We start from the raw sequence: 20,884 nt of genomic DNA on the forward strand, positions 1-20,884 counted from the left end.
CTCTGTGGGAGAGGGAGAGGGTGGGAAGATTTGGGAGAATGGCAATGAAACATGTAAAATATCGTGTAGGAAATGAGTTGCCAGTCCAGGTTCAATGCACGATGCTGGATGCTTGGGGCTGGTGCACCGGGACGGCCCAGAGGGATGGTGTGGGGAGGGAGGAGGGAGGAGGGTTCGGGATGGGGAACACATGTATACCTGTGGCGGATTCATTTTGATATTTGGCAAAACTAATACAATTATGTAAAGTTTAAAAATAAAATTAGAAAAAAAAAAAAAGAGAAGTACTGTCCCCATTGCCAGTAAGACAAGTGAGGCTTAGAGTCAGGTGGGCAAATTTTCTAAATTGTGTGGACTGAGTGCAATAACATAGGTAATTCCTATTTTACTGAGATGATGTTCAAGACTTGTTCTCCCTCTCCTTTCCTGCCCTGAGGCTTCTTCAGACAATATTAGCAGAATAGAGATCAGATCAAGGGATATAACTGTCTAACTCCATTCCATACCAGCTGGACCAAATCTGGTACACAGTGTGGAGTTCTGGGCACTCATTTCTCAAGAAGATTCTGAAGTTCTCTCTATTGCAACCAAGTGGAAAGCTGGGATGAATGACTGCCAAGGTTCCTTCACTTCTAATATTCTATGATTTTAGGGGAAGAATATTAATGAAGACTTTTAGTTATGCCCTAAAAAGTCATAATGAAATACAATATTACCATAATATTTCAGATTCCCGCTGTTCTCTTTTAAAGAACATCTTTCAAAAAATCTCAAACACAGGATCAAAAGCTCACCGAACTGAGTATCTCATTTCTAAACATAAAGGTGTGCATTTTACAGTGTTAAGATGGGAGTTGTTCCTACTACATGCATTGTGGTACAAGATACTGTCTAAAACTGTGCTAACATTAAAATCATTTCATTATGCAAACCAAATTTAAATCTAATTGTGAATTAATACAGGGCCCATAAGTATGTAATTTGGGTGAAGAAATAGTCTAATCAATTGTAAAGAAATCTTTTTAAATGGGATTCAAATTTTAAGAAATAGCTAAAAGATACTTCCAACGTAATAGCTTTTCAGCTGCATTTTTGTCCAAGATATAATTTTACATCTTTTTGAGAAGGCTTTCATGATACTGGAGAAATAAGACAGTAAGAACTCCAAATGAACAATATTTAAAAGCTTAGATGTTTAAGACTTGGAAAATGGATTCCTTTTACAAAGGATCAAGATTGGTTTATTGTGTTTCATTGAACTATTTGGACAAATGATAGAGACCTAATAAAATATGTTAATTGATTATATCTAATAGTATCCTTCACACGGGTGGAATAATTTTTACACAGTTTGCTTCCATAAGTGATTTTTAAGAGGCCTATGCCAAGTCAATTAAAGCATTAAGGTTCTCAAAGTACGGTGTAAAAACCATATTGGATGAAAGGAAAAATAAAGATCCTAACCCCTTGTACAAATGGTGTTCCTCTGTTGTACGTCACGCTCTGCTCTGTACTGCCCAGGAACCAAGGGAAACATATGTGGAATACACATTCTCATGATTTGTAAACAGAAAACTCCCTAGTCCTTAATTCTCAAATTAATGGGCCCTATGCATTTTTCTACAGAAAGCACCAAAGAACATGCAGATAATGCCTGAAATTTGTTTTGAAGAGCTCAAGACACATCCCTCATTTGGCCATTTCTTTAAAGAAAAAAAGCCAAAGGCATAATATTGAGGCAATTTTATAAAGATATTTCCGCTGTCAGGCAGGCAAATGAGGGATGTTATTTTCTTTTCTGTGTAAGAGAGGTGTCTTTAAATTTGAGAGGAAGACAGAATAACTGGACAGAACCTCTTCAAGAGAGCTGCAGGCACAGAGGTGCTGGTGCTGTTAATGCGCCATGCCACCCGCAGACCTGCATGGATGTAAACCAAGTGGCAGCAGAGGCTAGGCACGGAGGACACTGTGTTTTATGTTCCCCATCCGTGCTTGCTGTACTGAACTCATGTCTTTTAATAGCCAATCAAAGTTCTCATAATAGAAATCTAGGCTGTAATGTCCAATAGCTGGCTGCTGCTGCTGCTAAGTCACTTGAGTCGTGTCTGACTCTGTGCGACCCCATAGACGGCAGCCCACCAGGCTCCCCCGTCCCTGGGATTCTCCATGCAAGAACACTGGCTAAGGACCCAATATTCTACAATTGTTGAGCAGAGGAGAACAATCCAAAATATGCCTTCTCTAACACATGGCATACAGAACTCAACTGAGAAAACTTAGCTTTCAAGGTCACTAGACATGCAAGTGACGGCGAGCACTTTTGACTGCATTTAACCTCAGCAGACATAGGAAAATGACCATAGAAATAAAGTATGTATACTGATGTGTGTCTCATTTGAATCTCTCTGTGTATATTCTAACATGATGGAATATCTGTACCAAAACAGAAATCTGAGATGATAATTTGATCTGGATATGTATGTATATGTGTACATATGTATATATGTATGTATATATGTGTATACATATATATGTTTATATGTGTGTACATATATGCAGACAGGCTCCTCTGTCCATGGGATTCTCCAGGCAAGAATACCGGAGTAGGTTACCAAGCCCTCCTCCAGGGGATCTTCCCCACCCAGGGATCTAACCTGCATCTCTTAAATCTCCTGCATTGGCAGGCGGGTTCTTTACTACCAGCGCCACCTGGGAAGCCCCTAGAACTCTGTGTAAGAGACTATATTACCAATCACGTCAGCTGCTTTCAGCATCCACACGGTTATCTTTCATTTGGGAAAGCTTTAGGATGCAGAACTGTTGCTATGCATTTGTCCTGGTGTCTTTCTTCTGTCCTGAGGCTTTATGTCACGGACCATGATTTATAGAACTAGCTCAAATTATTCCTGATTCTATATCTAAAATTGTATTGCACAAGAACATGTTCATGGCTATCATTCTAAAACAGGAGGCCATTTGAAAACCAACAATAAACTACATGCAATGGCAAAAGAATATCATGCTAACTTTTGCACAGTCACAAATTCCAGAACAGATTATTCAAAGAACTCTCTGGAAGGTAACAAGCTTATAAAAGCAATTCTAATTAAAAAAAAGTCTGCATTCTACATATATAACAAAGTTACAGCATGTCACTTGCCCTATAAATTGTCACTATATTACCACTTGGAGCAGAAGAAAGTGTACACATAAAGATATATATGTGCATCATTTTATATTCCCAGAGGAATTGAAAAATGATAGGCAATAGTGTCTTAATTGCATCATGAAAAATGACATTTAAGCAATGGTTCACAGTCCTACAAAGGTAAAGTCAAGTGTACATGCTGACCAGTCTAGTGCGGGGACAATGGCTTTTAGAGGCGCTCAGGCCTGGGAGCAAATTCTGACCCTGCCATTAGTTGGACCTGCCGCCTCTGGCTGATTCCTCTACTGCTCTGAGACTCAGGTTCCTATCAGTAAAACAGAGATATTAAATATCTATTTTGCACAGAGTTGTGGGAATTAAAGGAGAATGACTAAGTCCCTATACACTGTTGGTTTAATTATCAAACTATTAAATAAGTATTAAACACTACAATTAGAAGGGGGTGGAATGGATTGGGAGATTGGGATTAATTTATATACACTACTATGTTCTAAATAGATAACCAACAAGGACTGTATAGCACAGGGAACTCTCTTCAATGCTCTATGGTGACTAAATGGGAAGGAAATCCAAAAAAGGGGATATGTGTATATGTATGGCTGATTCACTTTGCTGTACAGCAGAAACTAACGCATTATAATGCAAAAAAAAAAATCTAAAATTTGAGATTTATGATTCCTCAATGGATTACATACCAGCCAATATGATTAAGATTATACCATATCTGGGCCAGATTTAAGACAAATTCAATACACCTATTTTCAGCTCTCAAATGCTGTAATTATCTAAGTATATATGAGAGAAGAATGTAAAACTCCTCTGAAGATGAGTTTTAAGAAAACTACTCTAGAATATATGTGAGCACAATATTTAGGCCTCAGTGGAGTATTTTCATTTAACTGCTTTCTGATAAGTCTATATTCTTTGTCTATTCAGTTCAATTCAGTCGCTTAGTCGTCTCCAACTCTTTGCAACCCCATGAACCACAGCGTGCCAGGCGCCCCTGTCCATCACCAATTCCTGGAGTCCACCCAAACCCACGTCCATCAAGTTGGTGATGCCATCCAACCATCTCATCCTCTGTCATCCCCTTCTCCTCCTGCCCTCAATCTTTCCCAGCATCAGGGTCTTTTCAAATGAGTCAGCTCTTCGTATCAGGTGGCCAAAGTATTGGAGTTTCAGCTTCAACGTCAGTCCTTCCAATGAACACCCAGGACTGATCTCCTTTAGGATGGACTGGTTGGATCTCCTTGCGGTCCAAGGGACTCTCAAGAGTCTTCTCCAACACGACAATTTAAAAGCATCAATTCCTTGGTGCTCAGCTTTCTTTATAGTCCAACTCTCACATCCATACATCTTTGTCTATGCTTATAAATAAAAGCAGTTCTCATAAAGCGTGCTTTAAAAAGCAACAGGCTCCCTAGAGTCTGTCATACAAAGTAAAATAAGTCAGAAAGAGAAAAACAAATATTGGCTATTAACACATACACATGAAATCTAGAAAAATGGTATTGAGGAACCCATCTGTAGGATGGGAATGGAGATGTAGAGACCAGACTTGTGGTCACTGTGGTGTGGGAAGGAGAGGGTGGGACAAATTGAGAGAGTAGCATCGACATATATAGACTATCATGTGTAAAATAGATAACTAGCAGGAAGCTCAGCTCAGTGCTCCTTGATGACCTAGAGGGGTGGGATGGTGAGTGGGTAGGAGGGGAATTCAAGAGGGAGGGGATATATGCATACATATGGCTGATTCATGTTGCTGTACAGCAGAAACTAACGCAACATTGTAAAGCAATGATACTGCAATTAAAAGTAAATTTTTTTTAAATTCCAAAAAAGAACAGTAGACTCTGCTTGTATTTCTCACTCTTCTTTAAAGAAATACTTTGTATTTCTCACTCTTTTTTAAAGGCTAAGCTCCAATATTTCTCCCTCATGAAAACTTTGTGTGTCTACTCTGCCCCATGGAATAGTCTCCACCCTAGAAAATGCTTGGGGTTTGTTTGGGGATACAAGATTGCCCTTCCTTCTTGAGCACTGGAGTGGGAATTGCAGCTCCAATTCTTGAGCTAAAGGTCTCTAAATGCCTCACACACATAGGCATTACGTGTTTTTTTTTTTAAAAAAAAAGCTTTTTCATCTTTTCCACCAACAGAATTTCCATTTCCATGTTGACTGTTCATTTAGATTTTAGGTGAACACATGAAGATTGTGAGAGCTCTGTTTTCAACAACTAAAGCTCTGCCCATCGCTGGCCTAGTGTATTCACATGTGGTTCAACACATACTAGGTTGGGCCTTAAATAAGCTCTGACCACATGATCTTCCCAAGCTATCCTAAAAGGGTGAAAGGGACTAAGCCCTGCTGGGCTTTCATCTCTTGCTCCTCCAGCCCCATCATCCAGCCTTGTCCACCCTGATCTGTGCCCTGCGAAGCCAAGCTATGATGACCAGGCACACAGTTCCCTTTCCTACGGGCTCTCAATTTGATTTGGTCAATGGCAGAAACTAGCAGACTGGAGAGTGGGCAGAGAGTGAGACTGAGGTATTTACTCCCCAGACTCACTCCCTCCCAGGCTGTCATCATGCCTCTCAGATCCTGTCAGGTCCCTAACTTCATAGCTACCTTCTCCTGGGTTCCAGTAACCATTTTTTCTTATCCAAGGCTCAGATGGTAAAGAATCTGCCTGTAATGCAGGGGAACACAGGTTCAATCCCTGAGTCAAGACGATCCCCTGGAGAAGGGAAAGGCTACCCACTCCAGTATTCTTGCATGGAGAATTCCATGCTCAGAGGAGCCTAGTGGGCTACAGTCCATGGGGCTGCAAAGAGTCAGACACGACTGAGCAACTCACAGCTTCAGGCCTGTAGGAGAGAAATGGCTTCTCTCTGTTGCCATCTCTGAAGGCTGGGACTATCCTTTGTTGATATTCCTAAACCTAGCCCAAACCACTGTAAATAGCCCCTTATTCATTCTCTCAAATAACACCAGTCTGAATATGCCATCTGGTTCCTTCCAGGACCCTGACGAAGCTGTGAATCCAGTCTCAAAACACTAGGAAGTGAGTCACACTGAACCAAAGTGTCAGGCGTTGTAGGGATAGCTGCAGTGACTAAACAATACCTCTTTACCAGGAGAGTATAAGAGCAACTGTTACAACTGGATGTATGCTACAAACTAATCAAGGGGAGAATGAAGGCTTTAGAAAGAAAATGAGAATATTAACAAGAAAAATCTAGCTGAAAAATATTTTATAATCCCATGCAAATATCATAAGGCCACCAAAATGCATCTTTTTTTCTGCTCCTACCATCACTAAAGAACATCATGAAATAAGGAGAGAGGGGGAGGTGAAATTCCTGAACCTTATTTAATAAAAGAGCTGAGAAAAATGAACACATTTTGATGAACATAGCACTGGAGCCCATGAAAGCTTTAGTGTATTCAAAGCTGTACTCTTACTCCATCATAGAACCTAACACAGAAATGTAAGTTTATTTAAACACAAACATTTCACTGAGGAAGGGGGAAAGATGGGGGAGTAGGAAGACCCTGAGCTCACCTCCTCTCATGAGTACAGCAAAACAACTATCTGCAAAACAATCATCCATAAAAAATGACTAGAACCCATCAGAAAAGATCTTCTCCAACTAAAGACATAAAGAAGGAACCACAACAAGACAACTAGGAAAGGCAGACTCAGGATACAATCAAATCCCATACCCCTGGGGGGGTTGACCCCCAGACTGGAGAATTATATTGTGCAGGTTCTCCGAAAAGGCATAAGAATTCTGGACCCCATGTCCAATTCCCCAGCCTGCATGGTCCTGCATCAGGACCTAGAGCAGTAGTCCCCAAACTTTTTGGCACCAGAGACTGGTTTCATGGAAGAAAATTTTTCCATGGGCCGGCAGGAGAGGGGGAAAGTTTTGGGATGATTCAAGTGCAAATGATTACATTTACTGTGCACTTTATTTCCAGTCTAATGATGCTGCTGATCTGACAGGAGGTACCAGTCTGTGGCCCAGAGGCTGAGGACCTCTGCCCTAGAGCATTTGACTTTGAAGGCTAGTAGGGCTTAATTTCAGGAGCTTCACAGTACAGGGGGAAATAGAGACTTTACTCTTAAAAGGGCTACACAAAATTTCACATACAACCAGGACCTAAGACAAAACCAGTAATTTGATAGGAACCCATGCCAGACCTCCCCTGCTTGTCTTAAGAGAGTCACTCAGAAAGATGGGAGGTGGCTGCAGCTCACCGAGGGGATGTAGACACCAGTCACAGCCATAATGGGGAACATTCCACCCATGAATACTGCTCCTGGCAGCACAAAAGATCCCAAATAGTAAAAACAATCTTGAGAAAGAAGAACAGAGCTGGAGGAATCACATGCCTTAACTTCAGACTATATTACAAAGCTACAATAATCACAAGCTGGAATCAAGATTGCTGGGAGAAATATCAATAACTTCAGATATGCAGATGACACCACCCTTATGACAAAAAGCAAAGACCATCTGAAGAGCCTCTTGACAAAGTTGAAAGAGGAGAGGGAAAAAGCCGGCCTAAAATTCAACATTCAAAATACCAAGGTCATGGCATCCAGTCCCATCACTTCATGGCAAATAGATGGGGAAACAATGGAAACAGTGACCGATTTAATTTTCTTGGGCTCCAAAATCACTGCAGATGGTGACTGCAGTTATGAAATTAAAAGACCCTTGCTCCTTGGAAGAAAAGCTATGACAAACCTAGATAATGTATTGAAAAGCAGAGATAATACTCTGCCAACAAAGGTCCATATAGTCCAAGCTATGGTTTTTCCAGTAGTCATGTATGGATGTGAGAGCTGGACCATAAAGAAGGCTGAGTGCCAAAGAACTGATGCTTTCAAACTATGGTGTTGGAGAAGACTCTTGAGAGTTCCTTGGACTGAAAGGAGATCAAACCAGTCAGTCCTAAAGGAAATCAACCCTGAATATTCATAGGAAGGATTGATGCTGAAGCTGAAGCTCCAATATTCTGCCCACATGATGTAAAGAGTCGATTCATTGGAAAAGACCCCGATGCTCGGAAAGTTGAAGCCAGGAGGAGGAGGAGAGGACAGAGGATGAGATGGTTGGATGGCATCACCAACTCAATGGACATGAGTTTCAGCAAACTCCCAGAGATGCTGAAGGACAGGGAAGCCTGGCATGCTGCAGTCCATGGGGTCGCAAAGAGTTGGACACGACTGAGCGACTGAACAACAGTAATCAAAACAGTGTGGTACCAGCACAAAAACACAGATAAGTGAAATAGGACAGAAAGGCCAGAAATAAGCCCACATACTTATAATCAGCAATAATCAACTTGAACTTTGATAAAGGTGGCAAAAATATGCAATGGGGAAAAGACAATTTCTTCAATAAGTGAAAACTGGACAGCTACATGTAAAAGGATGAAATTAGAACATTCTGTCATACCATATACAAAAACAAACTCAAACTGAATTAAAGACCTAAAAGTAAGACCAAAACCCTAAAACTCTTAGAAGAAAACTTAGAACACACTTTGATATAAATTACAGCGATATTTTTGGGGTCCATCTCCTAAATTAAAGGTGATAAAAGCAAAAATAAACAAATGGAGCCTAATTAAACGGAAAAGATTTTGTGCAGCAAAGGAAACAACTGAAAAACAAAAAGACAACCTACTGAAAGGAAGGAAATATTTGCAAATGACATGACTGATAAGGGATTGATAACCAACATACGTAAACAGCTCAAAGGACTCAATGTAAAAAAGTAAACAACCCAATTAAAAAATGAGCAGAAGAACTTGATAGCCATTTTTCCAAAGAGGACATGCAGATGGCCAATAGGAACATGTAAAGAAGCTCCACATTGCTAATATTAGAGAACTACAAATCAAAAGCACAATGAGATGTCACGTCACACTTGTCAAAATGACTATCAACAAAAATAATACAAATAGCAAATGTTGGTGAGGATGTAGAGAAAAGGGAACCCTCATACATTGTTGGTGGGAATGTAAATTGGTGCATCCACTGTGGAAAACAGTACAGAGGTTTCTCAAAAAACTAAAAATAGAACTACTGTATGACCCAGCAATTCTACTCCCAGCTATTACTGAAAAAAATTTAAGTCACTAGTTGAATAAGATGCATGCACCGCAATGTTCACAGCAGCATTATTTACAACTGCTGAGTCGGGAAAGAAACCTGAGTGTCCATCAACAGATGAACAGATAAAGAAGAAGTGGTACATACATAACAATGGAATACTGCTGCTGCTAAGTCGCTTCAGTCGTGTCCGACTCTGTGCGACCCCATAGACAGCAGCCCACCGGGCTCCCCCATCCCTGGGATTCTCCAGGTAAGAACACTGGAGTGGGTTGCCATTTCCTTCTCCAATGCATGAAAGTGAAAAGTGAAAGTGAAGTCGCTCAGTTGTGTCCGATTCTTAGCGACCCCATGGACTGGAGCCTACCAGGCTCCCCCAGCCATGGGATTTTCCAGGCAAGAGTGGGGTGCCATTACTCAGCCACAGAAAGAAAACAAAATTTTGCCATTTGTAGCAACATGGATGGACGTGGAGGGCATACACTAAATGAAATAGGCCAGAAAGATACAATACACGCTATCAGTTATATGTGGACTCTGAAAAATATAACAAACTAGTGAATATAACAAAAAAGAAGCAGACTCACAGATGTAGAGAACAAGTTAATAGTTACAAGTGGAGTCAGGTGGGAGGGGCAGCATGGGGGTGGGTCGGCGGGAGAAGTGGGAGGTACAAACCATTGGGTTTAAAATAGGCTCAAGGCTGTGTTGTACAACAAGGCAGTAGACAATATTTTCTAATAACTATAAATGCAAAATAACCTTTAAAAACTGTATATTTTTAATATTAAAATAAAAATAAATTCACTGAAAACCAGAATTCCATATTAACACAATTATGATTTGCCCTATTCTCCTTCCTTAAAATCTTGTGTTTCAATAAACAACACTATATTTATGTGACAATGGGCTTGTCACTTAAATGAAGGACTTTCTCCAGAACTTCCTCTGATTTTTCTCTGGTCACCTCTCACCTTCCACAGTCCAAAAACTTCCTATTGGGATAATGGTCTTAGCAGCCTCATTTCCCAGAGAAGCCATTTACTTCACCTTCCAAATCTACTTGTACTCACCCTTAATTTTCTCTTCACCTCCTCTTTCACTTCCTGCTACTCTCACCCAAGGACACCTAAAAAAAAAAAAAAAAAAAAAGGTTCAGCTTGAAATGTACATTGAGATCTCATCCATATTCTGTACCAATTTCCAGACCATAAAACTCCTTATTGGCAGAGACAGTGTTCTATGATAATGCCTAAAACAGTCCCTTTTACCTTGTGCTTAAAATAAAGCACACCTTGAAAGTACTTTGTAAAACAGCTTCATGCAAATACAGAAGTCAAAGAGGCCAAAAGAGGGGTCCCTTTTCTTTTCCCCTTTTGTTAATGAACACAAAGATTCTTTTCACTGGAACACCTAAGAGAGAAAGCTAGCTTAGGGATTTGGTAAGAGTGGCATCTGGAAAGTGAGGGGGTCTGGGGGAGCCCCAGTGACTCTTATTGTTTAAATCATGCTGGAATGTGAAGCCAACTATAACCAACGCCCAGCTCGCACCACTGATGGCGAAGGTGACTTCTGGTCCAAAGAGTCACAAATCTGAGCTACTGTCTTCCAAGGAGGCCAACAGCCACTCCAGCAGCCAGCTCAGGGCATGCACCTCAGGCCTGCCACTCCTTGCTAACCTCCTCCTGTCTCCAATACAGTTGCTTGCTACCATTCGCACAGGGTAGACACTCAGTAAGGAACTGTTGATTATGCCCGAACAAGGATGACTTCACCCATTCATTCACTTCGAAAAGTCCACTCCCCTGACTCTGATGATGACCGATTTCCATTTACCCTTTGGCATCTGCATCTGGGCAGCAGGCAACTCATGGCTATGCAGCCTCAAATTATCACAGTCACTATATCATGACTCATCAGTAAAGAACTTTCCCATCAGAATCTAATTAAGGTTCCTCACATCCCTGTGAGGTAAGCGGGTATGCTCTCCTGCAGTTTATAAGGAGGAAATTGGGGATGAAGAGGTTACCGGCTCTGTCAAAGGTTATTAAGGGTGTCTGCCAGGGATGAAGTCATTCCACAGTCATCCTGGTTCAGTCTTTCCACTCACTATGGATCCAGGTCTTTTCCTTGTGCTGTGACCACCTTATCATTTTCTGGACTTGTGTGATGGTGCAGACAGAGTCCAGCAGATACATGCATTTCAAAAGGAAAAAGAGGTATTATGGTATACCCTCCCGGGGGCTCAGTAGTAAAGAATCTCCCTGCCAACGAAGGAGACAAAAGAGACGCAGGTTCAACCCCTGGGTTGGGAAGATCCCCTGGAGTATGAAATGGCAAACTGCTCCAATGTTCTTGCCTGGAAAATCCCATGGACAGAAAAGCCTGAAGGGCTACAGTCTATAGGGTCAAAAAGAGTCAGACATGACTTAGCGACTAAACTACAAGAAGAAAATGTGCCCTTGCTAAATACTTCAGATGTCCCTGCCCATAATAACTCATATTAGAAGTCCTCTCTCAGATACTTTCCAGTAAAGGTATCTTGTTAGGTAGAATTAATACTGTCTCCTGGAAAGAGGGTTCAGAATAAAACATCATCCTTTTCCTGAGAAAGGGACAATAAGGTTCACTCCTGCAACTTCAGAGGCACAGCCAGCACACAGGCAGCCTTGGAGTTCAGGGTTATTGCCTGTTCAGGTTTGTGAACTTCCTAGAGCACAATGATCGCACAGTCTCCCCAACACACTTCGGCCAGGCCCTCTTGGCTCTTAGCACGCTTTATGTCTCTGATGGGTTTCCTAGGGCAGGTACACAGCAAATTCTGCAACTTCCTCTACCACCGGCCTTTCTGACTTTGCCAAAGAAAACCAGGATTATCTGCTCCCAAGGGAGAAGCACGTTTCAACCACCAAAACCATGTCCTTTTTGCTTTGCCAGTTCTGCTTCCTCCTCCTAGCTCCAGATGAAGACCCTTCCCAGGTTCTCAGCTTTTATGTTATTACTATTTACTTCCCCACAGTGTGATTACTGTTACTTTTCTTAGGGACCAGGTTTATGCTCACACATGGTACTCCCACTCCTTGTTGATTTGTAAGTCACCAGACCCATCCCTGATCTGAGGAGGCTGGACTGTATATTTCTGTCATTTTACATAGCACGAACTGGAGTAGATTACTTACTATTTCATTTGGGGAATGACTAGTTCAGAAAGACTATAAAACATGCTCTAATGCCACAGTAATTAAAACAGTGCAGCAGCATTTGAGTAGACAGACAAATGGAACAGAATAGAAAGTCTGGAAAACAGACTGAAATACACATGAGAGTCTGTTATATGGGGGAAATGGCATCTAAAACCAGTAAGATAAGAATAAACTTTAAGAAACTGAGTTGGGATAACTGGGTACATATATCATATTGCACACACAGAAAACAAAGCCATAAGTGTTCCAGAAAAGAAAATTTGAACACAGACTGGTACTGGATAATCTTAAGGAATCACTGGTATAATAATGAAATAGAAATTATATCCTAGAAAGTTTGACATGTTATTGATATATATTGATGCACTTACAAAGAAAATATAATGTCTGGGATTTGCTTTAAATATTCTGAAAATGGGTGGGAGAATAAGATGAAATAATACTGGCACAATATTCCAAATTGTTGAAGTTGGATGACAGGTAGTTGGGGTTTATTATACTATTTTCTCTAATTTGTCTATGCTTAAAATTATCTGTAATAAAATATTTTAAAAATACAAGAAAATATAAATGACTTCCTTGGAGAGGGGAAAGGCCATTCTGACTATGATTAAAAAATTAGAATGTATTAAAAAGTTTGAAAATTCAATTACATTAAGCAACAATAAATTCTGTATAACAAAAAAATCATAAGTTAAAAAAAAAAGCAAATAAGCTGGGGGAAATATTTTCAACTCATGTCACAGACAAAATAATGGATAATCTCACTAACATTGAAAATTGATAAGAAAATTATCAGAACCCAACAGAAAAATTAGTAAAGGACATTAATAGACATTTTGTGGGAAAAAAATGAATAAAATGGCCTTTAAACAACATGATGTAAGCTGACCATCTTTTCAAATAGAAAAAATATAAATTAAAACTATACTTTATAAATTCCAAATTTTGACTTCTCTGATCCATAAAAATGTTTTCTAATACTCTTTTGAGGAGACCATAGGAAATCAGTCATTTTCATACACTGCTGGAGGGAACGTGACTCCAAGGAGCAATTTGGAAACATTATTAAAATTTCAAATGCATTTACCCTTGACCCAAAATCTCACTTCTGGGAATTTTTTTTACAGATGGTCTGCTTTCATGCAAAATAATATACTGCCATGATAGTCTTTGGAGCATTGTTTATAATAGCAAATGATTGGACAAAACCCTAAGTGTCCATCAAAAGAGTATGTGTGTGTGTGTGTAGGGGAGTGTATACATATATATATACACACACACCTAAAATGGAATATGATCCAGCCATTTGAAAAAATGGGATTTCCCTGGCTGTCCAGCAGTTAAGACTCTATACTTCCACTGCAGGGGGCAGAGGTTCCATCCCTGGTCGGAGAACTAAGATCTTGCATGTTGCATGGCACAGCCAAAAAAAGAAAAAAAAAAAGGAGATACTCCCTATATTCTGCTGTGAAAAAGTTCTAGGAGATATATATATATATATATGAATAGAGATAGTTATAAATATATGAGTATCATGTCATTTTTGTGTGTTAGAGAGGGAACAAAAACTGCTATATGTATTCATACTTATATGCATAAATATACTCAGGAACAGTTTATAGGAAACTAATAAAAGTGATGACATGTAGGTGGGGGGACGGGGGTAAATAATACACCTAATTAGAGAACAGAAGCGGGATGGGGACTTCTCAAAGCACATCTCATTTCATTGTTTTGAGTTTTGATCCATATGAATGCGTAACTTACTCAAAATTCAAATTAAAACAGGGTTTGACTGGCTCTGTAGTTTATGGATAAGCACCTGCTGTATATTTAAAGATCAACAGTTCTCTCTAAATGGACCAGGGACTTTGTAAATCCAAAGAGCAAATGATACAAAAACATTGCAGAGCCAAATAAAAATGCTCTCATTTAGTGGTAGGGATGGGAGTCAAAGACAATTCACCATCTTAATTACATTTTGCAAATTCCATTGGGAAAGCCCCTGAGATCTTAATAAGAACACAGTCACAGTTGTCTGCAATATGACAGTGGATTAAAAATGCAGGAAAGGGAGAGAACAGCCAGGAAGCGCTGCCTCCCAGCAGAACAGGAGTGGTCTATCCATTTGAATCCACTGTGATTGTTGACTATTAGCAACACATCCCTCTCGCACTGCAGGCCAATCCATTCTAACTTTTTCATTCCTAAAGTCCAGACCCCAGATTCCACTTTTAGAAGGATTTAAATAAACTGTATTGGAAAAGACCCTGATGCTGGGAAAGACTGAAGGCAAAAGCAGAAGAAGGTGGCAGAGGATGAGATGGTTAGATAGTATCACTGACTCAATGGACATGCATCTGAGCAAACTCCAGAACTTAGTGAAGGACAGGGAACCCTGGGGTTTTGCAATCCATGGGGTCACAAAGAGTCAGACATGACTGAGCAACTGAACAACAACAATGCAGAAGATAATCAGTGAACCAGGTTTTAAGTTGTAAAACAAAATGCACAACTGCCATGAAAAGCATGTTCCACAAAAAATAATTACCTTAATATGATATACAGAATTTTGACAAGCACACACACACAAAATTTTTATGTTCATTAGCCCACATTGTTTATTGCCCCTAAATGAGCACTTTCTGTTAGGCTCTTTGAACTATGAGAAATGGCTTATCTCCCAGGACTCCAATTGACGGTCTGAAATCTCAGAATTCAGCAACCTCCTCCCCCATCTCCACATGAAGGCTTCACAGGTAAGAGGGGCCTATAACCCACTCCCACAGGAAAGGATGCAATGGTTCCTTGTGCACATAGTTGGGGGGAAATTCCTATTTAGCTGGGTACCAAGTTAAATATTTAGCTCGTGGGCAGTTTCCTCACATGTTGAATCAAGTATTAAGAGTTAGTGCTAACGTTGGGGAAGTCACTTAACCCCCTTGTGCCTCAGTTTCCATACTGTAAAAGGAGAAGATAAAAAAATACAACCTCAAGGGAGTGAGTGAACATCACAGTCACTTGGAATCATGTCTGAAGACAGTGCAAACTCAGTAAATATTAGCTGCCTGCCTGTAACATCTTAGAGATGAGTACGTTGAAAACTCTGTCTTTGGAACCAGACTTCCAGGGCTGCCTGAGAAGTTACAGAATACATTTCTGTCACCATTTTCCTTAGACTAATTAGCTCTGGTACAAATGGAAATTATCTACTTTCAAAACTTCAACTTTACTAGTGTTGAGTGATTTATACGATTCTGTAACCAGGAGGTCCCAGACCTACATTCTCTCCTTAGCAAATCTGTACATCTTCTTCCATAGACAGTATTTGTTCATCACGTCTTGTCTTAGAAATGACTTCAGGCAAGGGTTAGGCAGAGAATATCACCCCCTTTCCCCACCTTCTGTGTGAGGCCTGGAACACAGGGAGCAGAGGAAGACACCGCACACAGACAGGGGTGGAACCAACCAGTCAACCGCTTCCCCGGGGAGTTTAGAAGAGACACCGGGTTGGGCCAGCTCACAAATAGAACAGACACGCAGCTGGACTCTGGGATCTGGCACCTCCAAGCTTCTCTTTTCCATCACAGAGGGATGTTAAAGTGTCATGTGCTTAGTTGCTCAGTCGTGTCCGACTCTTTGTGACCCCATGGACTGTAGCCTGCCAGGCTCCTCTGTCCATGGGGATTCTCCAGGCAAGAACACTGGAATAGATAGCCATGCCAACCTCCAGGGGATCTTCCCAACCTAGGGACAGAACCCAGGACTTGCGCATTGCAGGCAGCTTCTTTATCGTCTGAGCCCCCAGGGTTGTGATGTGGAAGCAAACGGGAAAAAAGAACATCCTTAATCAGTAGTTTCAATGTGTGCCTGTCCCTCCCCAATAGTGGCTCATCATAACATTACGCAAGCTGGAGAGGACGGGAGCTGAGGGTGGACAGTCAGGAAGACACCATCCAGAACGCTACAAACAGCTCCCCCAGATCATTTGACCTTAGAGGAGAAAAGGAAATCAGATCCTGCATCCCTAATGGGAAATCACAGGATAAACATTTTCCTGGCTAAAAGTTTGAAATATATACCTTTGCCACACTCAAAATTTTCACCCATTATTTCTTGCCTTATACTTTCCTCCTTTAAAATGTACATGTTAATTTCATAGAATAATCCAGTTTATACACTGTAAATGCACACAATCCATTTTTTCAGTTATTCAATCAGTATTTATGGATCACCTACCACATGCCCAGCATGGTTTTGTTCACCACCATAGCTTTAGTCCCTAAAACACAGATGCTGCTCTCAGAGGTCAGACTTTTCAATGCTTTCCTCCATGAGCCCTCATATAGAACAACTTCCTTTTTTTAAGCTAACATTTATTGAGGGCTTATGGGTGTCAGGCGCTGAACACCATTAATTCATTTAATTCTCACAGCACCTCTGTGAAGTGGTACTATTATTATCCCCTTTTAACAGATGAGTTTGAAATTTAAAGACAGGAAAAGTAACTTACTCAAAACCACATAGCCAGTAAATCACAAACAGAATTAAAATTCAGGTCCAATTACAAACTCCTCCATCTTAATCCTTACAACTAAACTGCCTTCAAAACTTCCTAAATAGAGTTGGCCAGGATGGATATATTTGGTTTCTAATGGTCTCTTCTGCATTTTCTTTGTTTGCTTTGCTGTAATTTTCATCTTCTAAACAATGTCTTTCAAGCATCTACAAAATGATCATTTAAAAGCAATTGTATCCAGTCATGGGACCATGGCAGAGCAGGCTAAAAAATGACAGCCATTTGAACATAAATATTTAAATATATGCACTACACTCCATTTAGTGTATTATTCATATTCTAGGCTGACATAAAAAAGGTTTTTGGAACTTACCAGCTGCTTCCTTTTGTGATCTCAATGATTCTCACCCAAATAAGACTCAAAGGACCCATTTTCCAAATCAGCTTCCTTATATTTACACCTGGTCATTGATGTCATTTGCTGTCTTTTCTGCCAATCCCAAACTGACTAGGGAGGAGGATCAGTCTGAATTCTAATTGCTTCCTTTCCCTTTCCCCAAACCTTGCATTTTCCCCGCCTAAAACCGAAACCATAGTTTAGTGAAGTGAGTGTGATTAAGCAAATTATGAACCAGCTCAGGGAGCTACTCTAATTAGGGATACTTTCCTGACTCGGCTCACAGGAGGCCTGGCCTGCCTAGAACAACCACTCTCTCTGGGGGTGGTATGTCAGCTGATGGCAATCACTGCTACTATTTTTCCAGGTTAATGTGATATTAGGGTCTGAAGCCCCAAACTTGAACAATTATTCTCCTTGATATGTCTTTACTCAGCCCACTGATAAATGTTGCCTGTCGGCCCTGAATGCCCCAGCAGCCCACACAACCATTCATCAGACATCAGATTCTTCAATGGGAAGAAGAAGGTGTGCCCACAGGCAGTATCTGTCTCCCTCTCTCATCATATTTAAGCTTCCTGAAGGTAGGAGTAGTCTGGCATCTCCAGCAATGGGACTGGCACAGAGCAGGGGCCCAAGTGTTTGCTGAATATTGTGGAATGAAGAAAGGAGGTATAAAAAGTACAGTCACCTTCTCCTTTAAGGGGCACTTGATGGGACAATGCATCTAATAATAAAATACTTGCATGGGGGGTATACATATCACATACTACACTGAAATGAGGATGCATGAGCACCAAATCACTTCAGTCACATCCGACTCTTAGAAACCTGGACTGTGTAGCCCTCCAGGCTTCTCCATCCATGGGATTCTCCAGGCAGGAATACTGGAGTGGGTTGCCATGCCCTTCTCCAGGGGATCTTCCTGACCCAAGGATGGAACCCACCTCCCTTATGTCTCCTGCGCTGGCAGGTGGGCTCTTTACCACTAGTGCCACTGTTTTCCTTAAAAAACTAAAAATAGAGCTACCACATGATCCAGCAATCTCACTCCTGGGCATACATCCAGAAAAGATGAAAACTCTAATTCAAAAGGACACATGCACCCCAAAGTTCTCAGCAGCACTATTTAAAACAGCCAAGACATGGAAGCACCCTAAGCATCCATTGACAGAGGAATGGATAAAGAAGATGTAGCACATGTATCGGAGAAGGCAATGGCACCCCACTCCAGTACTCTTGCCTGGAAAATCCCATGGATGGAGGGGCCTGGTGGGCTGCAGTCCATGGGGTCGCTAGGAGTCGGACACGACTGAGCAGCAGCATTCCCTTGTATACATGTGCTGCTGCTGCTGCTGCTAAGTCACTTCAGTCGTGTCCGACCCTGTGCGACCCCACAGACAGCAGCCCACCAGGCTCCCCGTCCCTGGGATTCTCCAGGCAAGAACCCTGGAGTGGGTTGCCATTGCCTTCTCCAATGCATGAAAGTGAAAAGTGAAAGTGAAGTCGCTCAGTCGTGTCCGACTCCTAGCGACCCCATGGACTGCAGCCCACCAGGCCCCTCCATCCATGGGATTTTCCAGGCAAGAGTACTGGAGTGGGGTGCCATTGCCTTCTCCACAAGGGAATACTACTCAGCCACAAAAAAGAATGAATTAATGCCATTTGTCACAATGTGGATGGACCTAGAGATTGCTGTACTAAGTGAATTCAGAAAGATAAATACTATATCATTTATATGTATAATCTTTAAAAATTATACAAATGAACTTAATTACAAAACAGAAAGAGACTCACAGATATAGAAAATAAAGTTTGGTTGTTAAAGAAAGTGAAGAAGAACTAAAAAGCCTCTTGATGAAAGTGAAAGTGGAGAGTGAAAAAGTTGGCTTAAAGCTCAACATTCAGAAAACGAAGATCATGGCATCTGGTCCCATCACTTCATGGGAAATAGATGGGGAAACAGTGGAAACAGTGTCAGACTTTATTTTTTGGGCCCCAAAATCACTGCAGATGGTGACTGCAGCCATGAAATTAAAAGACGCTTACTCCTTGGAAGGAAAGTTATGACCAACCTAGAGAGCATATTCAAAAGCAGAGACATTACTTTGCCAACAAAGGTCCGTCTAGTCAAGGCTATGGTTTTTCCAGTGGTCATGTATGGATGTGAGAGTTGGACTGTGAAGAAGGCTGAGTGCTGAAGAATTGATGCTTTTGAACTGTAGTGTTGGAGAAGACTCTTGAGAGTCCCTTGGACTGCAAGGAGATCCAACCAGTCCATTCTGAAGGAGATCAGCCCTGGGATTTCTTTGGAAGGAATGATGCTAAAGCTGAAACTCCAGTACTTTGGCCACCTCATGCGAAGAGTTGACTCATTGGAAAAGACTCTGATGCTGGGAGGGATTGGGGTCAGGAGGAGAAGGGGACAACAGAGGATGAGATGGCTGGATGACATCACTGACTCGACGGATGTGAGTCTGGGTGAACTCTGGGAGTTTGTGATGGACAGGGAGGCCTGGCGTGCTGTGACTCATGGGGTTGCAAAGAGTCGGACACGACTGAACGACTGAACTGAACTGTTAAAGAAAAAAGAAGCAGGTGGGATAAATTAGGAATCTGAGATTAACAGATACTACTGTGTATAAAATAAACAAGAAGGATCTACTTTACAGCACAGGGAACTATACTCAATATCTTGTAATAATCTATAGTCAAAAAGAATCTGAAGAAGAATACATATAAATAACTGAATTACTTTGGTATGCATGTGAAAGCTAAAATAACATTGTAAATCAACTATAATTCAATAAAAAGAAAGAATGTTGAAAAGACAAGGCAAGCCCTTAGTACATATTTTATAGCAAATACTAGTGAGTTTTCACCATTAACTTAAAACAGTTAAAAGCTGCAATTGAAATACAGGAGAAAAGTATCAAACAGACATAGAATCAGGAGTTTGCACTGAGAAAAACAGCAGTGGGAGCAATAACCAACACTCTCACAAGTTTAATTTGGTTATGAAATCCTTCAAGGAAAATTTCAGAACTGCAGGAACTTAATACCTTACTGAGACCTACGATGTAGGTTGTATATTAAAATACTGTCAGCCCTGCTTAGGCTTCTACTTAACTTCCTATACCTTCTGGCAATGGTAGTTCAAGACCGAGAGTTGAGAGAGCACTGTCGCTAGAATTCCTTTGGGTCTGGGCTCACTGGGCCCTGCAGAACAGACCAAAGAAAATTTGGCAATGCCCTGCAGCCATGGCATTGCCATACCATGTAGTCCATGGATTTGGCTTCCTCTGTGTAAGTGATTATGCTGAGCACTGGAATAGAAGTGTCACGTTCGGCACCATCCATCCAAACTTATCTTTGGAGTTTTCTTAGCTAAGGAAGTATTAACAAACTTTTTAAATGGAAAACTGATACATATATACACACACACACATATATATGTAAA

General features: G+C 41.0%; 1 protein-coding gene across 3 annotated transcripts in view; it reads right to left on the bottom strand.

The window, feature by feature from the left end:
* LYPD6B (LY6/PLAUR domain containing 6B) overlaps positions 1-20,884 on the bottom strand; it is a 238,239-nt gene that overhangs the window by 24,666 nt on the left and 192,689 nt on the right. For all 3 annotated transcript variants that reach the window (XM_061438377.1, XM_061438383.1, XM_061438380.1), the window contains exon 2: positions 10,376-10,431. The gene's annotated coding sequence lies outside the window, so the exon portion shown is untranslated. The remainder of the gene's footprint in view (positions 1-10,375; positions 10,432-20,884) is intronic.

Source organism: Bos javanicus, chromosome 2, assembly GCF_032452875.1.
Source record: "Bos javanicus breed banteng chromosome 2, ARS-OSU_banteng_1.0, whole genome shotgun sequence".
NCBI classification, from domain to species: domain Eukaryota; kingdom Metazoa; phylum Chordata; class Mammalia; order Artiodactyla; family Bovidae; genus Bos; species Bos javanicus.